Source organism: Peromyscus maniculatus, chromosome 22, assembly GCF_049852395.1.
Source record: "Peromyscus maniculatus bairdii isolate BWxNUB_F1_BW_parent chromosome 22, HU_Pman_BW_mat_3.1, whole genome shotgun sequence".
In the NCBI taxonomy this organism is placed as follows: domain Eukaryota; kingdom Metazoa; phylum Chordata; class Mammalia; order Rodentia; family Cricetidae; genus Peromyscus; species Peromyscus maniculatus.
In genome coordinates, this window is record NC_134873.1 from 38,734,643 (window position 1) to 38,744,523 (window position 9,881).

The 9,881-nt window shown below is 40.9% G+C and overlaps 1 protein-coding gene across 23 annotated transcripts in view; it reads right to left on the reverse strand.

Annotated features, from left to right (window-relative positions):
• LOC143270231 (uncharacterized) overlaps positions 1-9,881 on the reverse strand; it is a 52,744-nt gene that overhangs the window by 15,790 nt on the left and 27,073 nt on the right. The window lies entirely within an intron of this gene.

A 9,881-nucleotide genomic window follows, 5' to 3' on the forward strand; every position in this document is an offset into this window, starting at 1 on the left:
TAGATCTTACACTTAAATTAACCTATAATTCTTATCCATGTTTAGCCACGTGGCTCGGTACCTTTTCTCAGTGTGACAGTCTCATCTTGCTTCCTCTGCCTCTGGCTGGTGACTCCTGACTCCACCTTTCCTCTTCCCAGAATTCTCCTAGTCTGGTCACCCCACCTATATTTCCTGCCTGGCTACTGGCCAATCAGCATTTTATTAAACCAATTTAAGTGACAAATCTTTGCAGTGTATGAGAGCATTAGCCCACAACACCAGTGTGTCCTTAAACTCACAGAAATCTGCCTGCCTTTGGCCCCAGAATGCTAGGATTAAAGGCATGGGCCACCACTACCTGGTTTCTTTTTTTTTTTAAATTTTATTTTAAAAAGTTTTTTTTTTTCATTTTACATACCATCTTTTTTCTCTTTTTAAAATTATTTTAACCTGGTGTGGTGTTGCACACCTCTAATCCCAGTACTCGAGGCAGCAGCAGGCAGGTCTCTGTGAGCTTGAGGCCAGCCTGGTCTACATAGTAAGTTCCAGGCCAGCCAGTGCTACATAGACGAGACCCTGTCTAAATATATATATAAAATCATGTGTCTCTGTGTGGTTATACACACATAAATGCAGGTGTCCCTGAAGACCAGAAGAGGGCATTATATCCCCTGGAGCTGGAGTTAAAATTGTGTATTTGTGAACCACATGATCTGGGTACTGGGAATTGAACTCAGGTCCTCTGGAAGAACAGCAAGTACTCTTAACCATCTAGCCATCTCTCGAGTCCATTCCTTTCTTTCTTTCCTCCTTCCCTCCCTCGTACCCTCCCTCCCTCCCTCCCTCTATCCCTCCCTCCCTCCTTCTATCCACGGCCCCAACCCATTCCTCTCTCCCTTTCTTTCTGTTTTTTGAACTTTTAATTCTCCTGAAACCTTCCTAGTGTTGAAATTCAAGTTGTGTGCCACCATGTTTTGTTTTATTTACTGAGACAGGGCCTTGAAAATCCTGGACTCAAGCCACCCTCCTGAGTCACTAGGACTTGAGGCATGCATCACCATGCCTTACTAAAGATACATCTTTGTGGTTTTATTTGTTTGCAGACAGACCTAGTTATATAGTGCGCACTGTTCGGAAACTTACTGTGTAGGACAGGCTGGCATGGAACTCATAAGAATCCTTTCTCCTCCACCTCCCTGAGTACTAGGATTGCAAGCATGAATCATCATGCATGACATAAAATTGAGTATTCATTGGGCAAGTCAGTCTATCTTTTTTTTTCTTTTCTTTTCTTTTTTCTTTTTCTTTTTCTTTTCTTTTTTTTTTTTTTTGAGACAGGGTTTCTCTGTGTAGCTTTGGAGCCTGTCCTGGAACTTATTCTGTAAACCAGGATGGCCTCAAACTCACAGGGATCTGTCAGCCTCTGCCTCCCCAGAGTGCTTGGATTAAAGGCGTGCACCACTACTACCCAGCCTCAGTGCATCTTTTAAGAGATAACACCGAGGGCCTGAAAAATCTACATAAATTGCTCTCCGACCCTTACTGAGGAACAATGGCCTGGGCGGGGTGTGTGTGTGTGTGTGTGTGTGTGTGTGTGTGTGTGTGTGTCAGTTTTCTGTGAGGGTATGGCTTCTTGTAGTCACCCAAATCCAGTGGATGGCCCCACAGGCAGAATTATATGGTCAGCACATGTTTATGCTAAATGAAATTCTCAAAGAATTTTAAAAAATTAAAAAAATTTCTTATCAATCAGTAAATGACAATGTCAGGAGGAATCGAAACCTATTTAGGTCCTGGCTGCGTCTCCCCTCTATGTAAAAGATCTCTTGTTCAATCTACAGATTCAATGCAATCCCCATCAAAATCCCAACACAATTCTTCACAGACTTGGAAAGAAAAATACTCAACTTTATATGGAAAAACAAAAGACCCAGGATAGCTAAAAGAATCCTATACGATAAAGCAACCCTTGGAGGCATCACCATCCCGGACCTCAAACTCTACTATAGAGCTATAGTAATAAAAACATCCTGGTACTGGTATAAAAACCGACATACGGACCAATGGAATCGAATTGAAGACCCTGACATTAATCCATGCACATATGAACACCTGGTTTTTGACAAAGGAGCCAAAACTATACAATGGAACAAAGAAAGTATCTTCAACAAATGGTGCTGGCATAACTGGATGTCAATATGTAAAAGATTACAAAGAGATCCATATCTGTCACCATGCACAAAACTCAAGTCCAAGTGGATCAAAGACCTAAACATAAATCCAGTTACACTAAACTTAATAGAAAAGAAGATAGGAAGCACTCTTGAACGCATTGGCACTGGAGACCATTTCCTAAATAAAACACCGACAGCACAGACCCTGAGCACAACCATTAATAAATGGGACCTCTCAAAACTGAGAAGCTTTTGCAGGGCAAAAGACACAGTCAATAAGACAAAAAGACAGCCAACAGATTGGGAAAAGATCTTCACCAACCCCACATCTGACAGAGGATTGATCTCCACAATATATAAAGAACTCAAGAAACTAGACATCAAAGCACTGAACAGTCCAATTAAAAAATGGGCTAAAGAGCTAAACAGAGAATTCACAAAACAAGAACTACAAATGGCTGAAAGACATTTAAAGAAATGCTCAACATCCTTAATCATCAGAGAAATGCAAATCAAAACGACTCTGAGATACCACCTTATACCTGTTAGAATGGCTAAGATCAAAAACACCAATGACAACCAATGTTGGAGAGGATGTGGAGCAAAGGGAACACTCCTCCACTGTTGGTGGGAATGTAAACTTGTACAACCACTATGGAAATCAGTATGGCGGTTTCTCAGAAAATTAGGAATCAAACTACCTCAAGACCCAGCCATCCCACTCTTGGGCATATACCCAAAGAATGCTGATACATACCATAAAGATACATGCTCAGCTATGTTCATAGCAGCACTATTTGTAATAGCCAGAACCTGGAAACAACCTAGATGCCCATCAACGGAAGAATGGATGAAAAAAATGTGGTACATATACACAATGGAGTACTACTCAGCAGAGAAAAACAATGAAAGCATGAAATTTGCAGGCAAATGGATGGAACTAGAAAATATCATCCTGAGTGAGGTAACCCAAACCCAGAAAGACAGTTATGGTATGTACTCACTCATTGGTGGATTCTAGATATAAAATGAACAATCAGACCACAACCCATAGAACCATAGAGGCTATATATATATAGCATGGAGGTCCGTAGGACGACTGTGGCATATAATAAATTTCAGTTTTACTCAATTATTGAAAAAAAAAATAGCCAAATGAATGGAAACACATGAACTATGAACCAAAGACTGAGGGGCTCCCAGCTGGATCAGGCCCTCTGAATAGGTGAGACAGTTGATTGGCTTGATCAGTTTGGGAGGCATTTAGGCAGTGGGACCAAGTCCTGTGCTCATTCCATGAGTTGGCTGTTTGAAACCAGGAACTTATGCAGGGACACTTGGCTCAGTCTGGGAGGAAGGGACTGGACCTCCCTGGACTGAGTCTACCAAGTCGATCACAGTCCTCGGGGGAGGACTTGTCCTGGAGGAGATGGGAATGGAGGGTGGGCTGGGGGTAAGGGGAGGGCGTGGGAGGGGGGAGAATAGGGGAACCCATGGCTGATATGTAGAACTGAATGGTATTGTAAAATAAAAAATATATATCACAAAAAAAAAAGAATGCAAAAAAAAAAAAAAACATTTTCTCAATAAACTCCAACTTGCTTCAAGAAAACAATGGAAAAATTTGTGTTAGCAAGATATAAAATCGTGCATAAGATTTTAAAAACATTTCAAAATGATTTGTCATAGAATGCTAAATAAATCTGAATTGTCAAACTAGAAAAAAAAAAAAAAAAAAAGATCTCTTGTTATAATGAGCATGTAAGGATGATTTGAGGACCAGATGGTGGTGGCACATAACTTTAACCCTAGCACTTCAGATGCAGAGGCAGGTGGATCTCTGTGAGTTCGAGGCCAGCCTGGTCTATAGAGTGACTTTCATTCAGGACAGCCAGGGCTACACGAGAAACCCTGTCTCGAGAAACCAAAAATAAATAAATAGATAGATAAATTAATTAATTAATTAAAAAATAAAAGAATGATTCGAGGGGTAGAGATATAGTTCAGTTTAGAGCACTTATCTAGTATGAGCAAGGCCCTCCATTCAATTCCCAGTACAACAAAAATTAACAAATTTGAAAAATGTATTCGGCCTCTGAGGAGTCCGTGTGATTATGAAGAACATTTGAGACAACTTCAGAATGAATAGTCAAATTCCTGGGGGGGGGTGCGGGGGGGGGACCAACAAGATGCTGAGGACATCTGGCTGGACAAAGCCTGTGCTAACTAAAGAGTCACACAGCTGGGCTGTTCCCAGATACTTCTGGCTGGCCTCCAGTTCCTCTGCTTTCCTTCCTGTTTCCTCCAGGCCCGCAGCATTTAGCCACCTGCAGCCCAGCTCAGCCCAGTCAGCTCTAGTTTTCTCTTCGTGCTCCTGTGTCTAGTTCCTCCTTATAAATAAGCAGTCAATAAAAAAAAAAATGCATCTGTGGTAGTGAGACCATGTCTCAAAAACTAAAAACAATAGCAACCACAAAAACAAACAAAAAATGCATCTATTGGCCAATGAAATGGTTCAGCAAGTGAAGGTACTTGTTGCTAAGACTGATAACCTGAGTTTAATCTCTGGGACCCACAAGATGAGAGGAGAGAATTAACTCCTAAAAGCTGTCCTCTGACCTGCCACACGTTTGCCATTGCATACATGCACCCACACACATATAGAACAAATAAAATACAATAAAATACATAAATAAAAACAATGCAAATATAATAATGAAGACGCAGACATGTCCTTGTTCTCTTCCAGTTTCTGGTATTTAACTCATAGTTGAAAACGACTCTAGAACTTGTTATGTAGCCCAGGCTGTCTGGAACTCATAATCCTCCTGCCTCAGCTTCCCACTGTGTCTGGCACTGGATTATGTGAAGGTTATAATTCAACATATTATCTGCCTTCTCCTTTGCTCTATGCTCCTGCTGGCCGTAGCCCTGCAGAAGCAAAGTCTTGTACTTAGTGAAGTGCCAAATCCCACAGAAGGGGAAGAAGTGGGGATTCGCCCTCTTTGATGACAAGGTATACTAGGATAGAAAGCTCACATTCATTGATGTGTATGTCCAAGTTCCCACATGTGTAATAAACTTAGATGGGAAGTCTGGCCCAGACCATCAAGTTTTGCCCTATATAGCTACTTGCTGAAGGTCACATTCCTTCTAATTGCAATATTCCCTCCAAATTGAAACATTTGCTCCAAGAAGGTAAAGGAGCCTCAGGAGCCTCAGATGATAACAGAAGGTCACATGCCCAGAGAACAAAAAAAAAACCTTGATTTTTGAAGGTGCCTACCAATGGTATAAATGGCGGTCAACAGTTGCTGGGATTAAGATTCTGATCAGGGAGGGCGGTGGTGGCGCACGCCTTTAATTCCCCACTCAGGAGGCAGAGGCAGGCGGATCTCTGTGAGTGTGAGGCCAGCCTGGACTACAGAGTATAGTCGGACTGTTCTTTGGGCCGCCAGCTCACAAATAACAACACGGAAACTTATTATTAACTATGAAAGCCTGGCCTTAGCTTAGGCCTTTTCTGAACTAGCTCTTATAACTTAATCTGTTTTTATTATCTAGGTTCTGTCAAGTTTCTCGGTTACGTCTCCTCTGTACCACATGTCTGACTTCTTCAGTGCCTTGCTGGCATCTCTCATAGGCCTAGATTCATCCCGAGTTCCTTCCCCTGCCCGGAAGTCCCGCATATTCTCTCCTGCCTAGCTATTGACCATTCAGCTCTTTATTAAATCAAGCACAGTGACACATCTTCACACAGTGTAAACAAATATTCTGAAACCTTTGCCCCTTTTTGTCTAAATAAAAAGGAAAGGTTTTTAACTCTAACACAGTAAAACTGTATAGAATTAGAGCAATTATCTGGGACTGGAGAGATGGTTCAGTGGCTAAGAGCACTGGCTGCTCTTCCAGAGGACCCAGGTTCAATTCCTAGCACCCACATGGCAGCTCATAACTATCTGTAACTCCATTTCCAGGGGATCTGACACCCTCACACAAACATGCAGGCAAAACACCAATGCAAATAAAATAAAAATACATTTAAAAAAAAGAATAATTGTCAAGTAAGGATTGCATTTACAATGTGCAGTCCATTTATATTTGGCAAATTTGAAGAAACTTCTATATTACCTATCCTATCTTGGCGAGTTCAAAGTTTCATACCTAAATTATTTTCTATCATAACTTCTATTACCAATCTCAAAATATTTTTTTGATGTTAAAATACTTTCTTTGATAAACAAGCTTTTATGTCCCTCAACCTCATAACTTTTACATCTCTTTTGTTAGTTTTTTTTTTTTTTAAATTTGGTAATAAGGCAAACTATAAAACTTTATCTAGTTTTTTAACCTCATCAGAGACCGCATACATTAACTGAGTAAATAAGAAGTGCAGGGCTGGAGAGATGGCTCAGAGGTTAAGAGCACTGACTGCTCTTCCAGAGGTCCTGAGTTCAATTCCCAGCAACCACATGGTGGCTCACAACCATCTGTAATGGGATCTGGTGCCCTCTTCTGGCCTGTAGCCATACATGCTATATACATAATAAATAAATTAATTAAAAAAAGAAAGAAAGAAAGAAGTAAGTGCAGAGCAAGCAATGTGCAACCAAGCCCCCAAATGATGACAAACATTCTTAACCCATTGAATGACCAAAAACTACTCACCCTACCTCTTGGAAATGTGGGTGTTGTATATTTTAGGCTGCTTTTTGTTGTCTGGGGGTGATGACATTTTTATGGGACCTTGAGAAAACTGGGATAATGGTCAAGTCCTGGGAGAGCTAGCTGTATTATTTTTTGTTTAGTCTCTGTGTGATGGGAAAGTGAAGTACTGGGTGGGGTAGTCTGTGAGTGAGGACCATCTCAACTAGCAGCTTTAAAGTTGTTCTGGATGTAGAATTTTGAGGAAACTGTAACAGAGGCATTCTAAGAGGCTGGATCACTTGGGCTACTTGTTTTTACTGGTGTCTGGTCTTTTTTTTTTTTTCTGAAAACACGTAATTTTTTTCTCTCTGAGACAGGGTTTCTTTGCATAACAGTCCAGTTGTCCTGGAACTTGCTTTGTAGACCGGGCTGGCCTCAAACTCACTGAGATCCTTCTGCCTCTGGCTCCCAAGTGCTGAGATTAAAGGTATGCACCATCACCACCCGGCAAACTTTAAAGGTAACATATATATCAGCATCAACACAAGTATGGAATGTGCAGTGTGCACAAGTCAGCTAAAGATGATTTTTTTTTCTTTTATGTTTGAGCAGGTAAAAGGCATCTGTCAACTTTATAAATCCATTTGGACTGTATAACCAAATTGTCATTAGCACTCTGTAGCCAACAAGATTTATCATATTTCCTTTAGTCTCGGAGCTGTTCCCATGTAGAAGGATCAGTTTATATGTCACCTGTCTTGTAGCTAATTTTTGTTGTTTATGTTTTTCCTTTATGTCTGTAACCAAGATTTTTTAGGAGGGCTTCCCCAATCAAACATGATCTTTATTAATTTTGAAGAAATCCATAGCTTTTTGTTTTATGTGAAAACAAAGGCATAACCTCTCTTCCAATGCAACACAATTTTTGACTTTCATTCTAAAGTTAAGACATCCTTAATATTTATATGCTGGTTTAATTTAGTATTTTTTTATATATGATCTAATTATCTCTCAGCAATATTTGCCCTTTGCTCATCAGCATTTCAAACATTTAAAGTCAATAGAGCAACATACAGGATCAGAGCATCTTGTGTATTTCCCATCCTTACATGGCTATTTTTTTTATATTACTTCACTCCTTTTTTTTTTTTTTTTTAAAGATTTATTTATTTATTATGTATACAGTATTCTGCTTACGCACCAGAAGAGGGCACCAGATCAAATTACAGATGGTTGTGAGCCACCATGTGGTTGCTGGGAATTGAACTCAGGACCTCAGGAAGAACAGGCAGTGCTCTTAACCTCTGAGCCACCTCTCCAGCCCCTACTTCACTCCTTTTTAAAATACTTTATTTTATTATTTTTAAACTATTTATTTTATGATTGTCTATACTCATTTTTTCTTTCTTTAGCACCTAAGCATATTTTTAAGCACTCGGTAACCTGTTCAGAGGTTTTTTTTTCTGGGCTGTACCTGGCTTTTGTGTGTATCTGTCTGTCTGTCTGTCTGTCTGTCTGTCTATGTGTATGTATGTGTGTGCACACCTGCACACGGTTTTCTGACTGCCACACAGCTCCGATTAACACATTGCACTGGCTGCTGGCTCTGCCCCCTTTGGGTCCCACAGGCACGCCCAGAGCACTAAGCGTACCTGAGAGACTGTGGTTCACCAGGAAGCCGCATCCATCTCCATGTTTGGAACTTTTATTAGCTTTCTCAGGCACTATGTGGATTTATATGTCCCATGTTGGACGCCAAATGTAACTGGACTTTTCTTTGGGACATGGAGACTTATTATGAAAGCTTGATCTTAGATTAAGCTTTTTCTCAACTAGCTCTTATAACTTAATGAGTTCCAGGACAGCCAGGGATACACAGAGAAACCCTGTCTCAAAAAACAAACAAACAAACAAGATTCTGATCAGGAAAACCACCTAACAAGAGAGAAATTTGGCCAAGCTGGAGTTTTCTGAGCTTGCACTCATGATGGGCTCTCTGGTGATGCAGCTGCTTTTGTCCGTCATTCCTGCTCCTTCTAAGTCACCACTCACCCATGCTCTTGTTAGTGACCCCAATACAAAACTCACTGGTTCTCATATTGGACATTGGTGCAATTCTTACTCTGGTCTGTTGTGGGCTCTCTTACTGAAGTGAGTAGATGAGCATGTTGTGTCTCTGTGTTTTCCCAGGAAATGTCTGTCACATAATACCATTGCTATTGCTCCATGTAGGGTCAGAGGCATGGATTCTGAGCAGAATCAATGTAGAGCCGGTTCCCAGTCATGACCTGACTTTAGGCAAGCATGTTAGAGTTGGCAAATTGGTCAAGACTGGTTAGGGTCTCAAGCTCTTAGAGGTCTCCCTGGTTTGGCTTGAGTTGGGCCTTCTTGAGTTGACTAGAGACAGGCTTTGAACTGAGGTGGCATGTACCATGAATCTTATGTATAGTGTTGTGAGTTATTAAAGGGATTGGTGAAAATATATATACGTATCAATTGCCAGAATCCTGTGATCAGTAGCTGATGGTCTCTCATCCTTTTTATTTTCTTTCTAGTTAATATAGCCCTTTTGAACTGAGAGGTAAGGATGTAAACTCAGTGGGTGAGCACTTGCCTACATGTTGAAGTCCTGGATTTGTTCCCTAGTATAAATAAGTAAAGATAAATTTAAAATTTGAGGAAAGGTATCAATCTTTTACTCAAAAAATCCACATGTAGGTTGAGTGTGATGATGCACCCCTTTAATTCCAACACTCAGGAGGCAGAGAGAGGCAGGTGATCTCTGTGAGTTCCAGGCCAGTGTTAGTCTCCATGACAGTCAGGGCTACAAAGAGAGACACCCTGTTTCAAAAAGCCACAAAGGAACCCACATTTATCTCTCTCTCTCTCTCTCTCACACACACACACACACACACACACACACACACACACACACACACACACTTTTTATTGTTGGTTCTTTTTTGACACAGGGTCTCTCATACAGCCAGGGCTGACCTGAAACTTGCTTCTCAGCAGACCTCATGGGCAACCTTAAGCTTCTAATTGCCTTAGTGCTAGGAAGCCAAGGATGGGCCA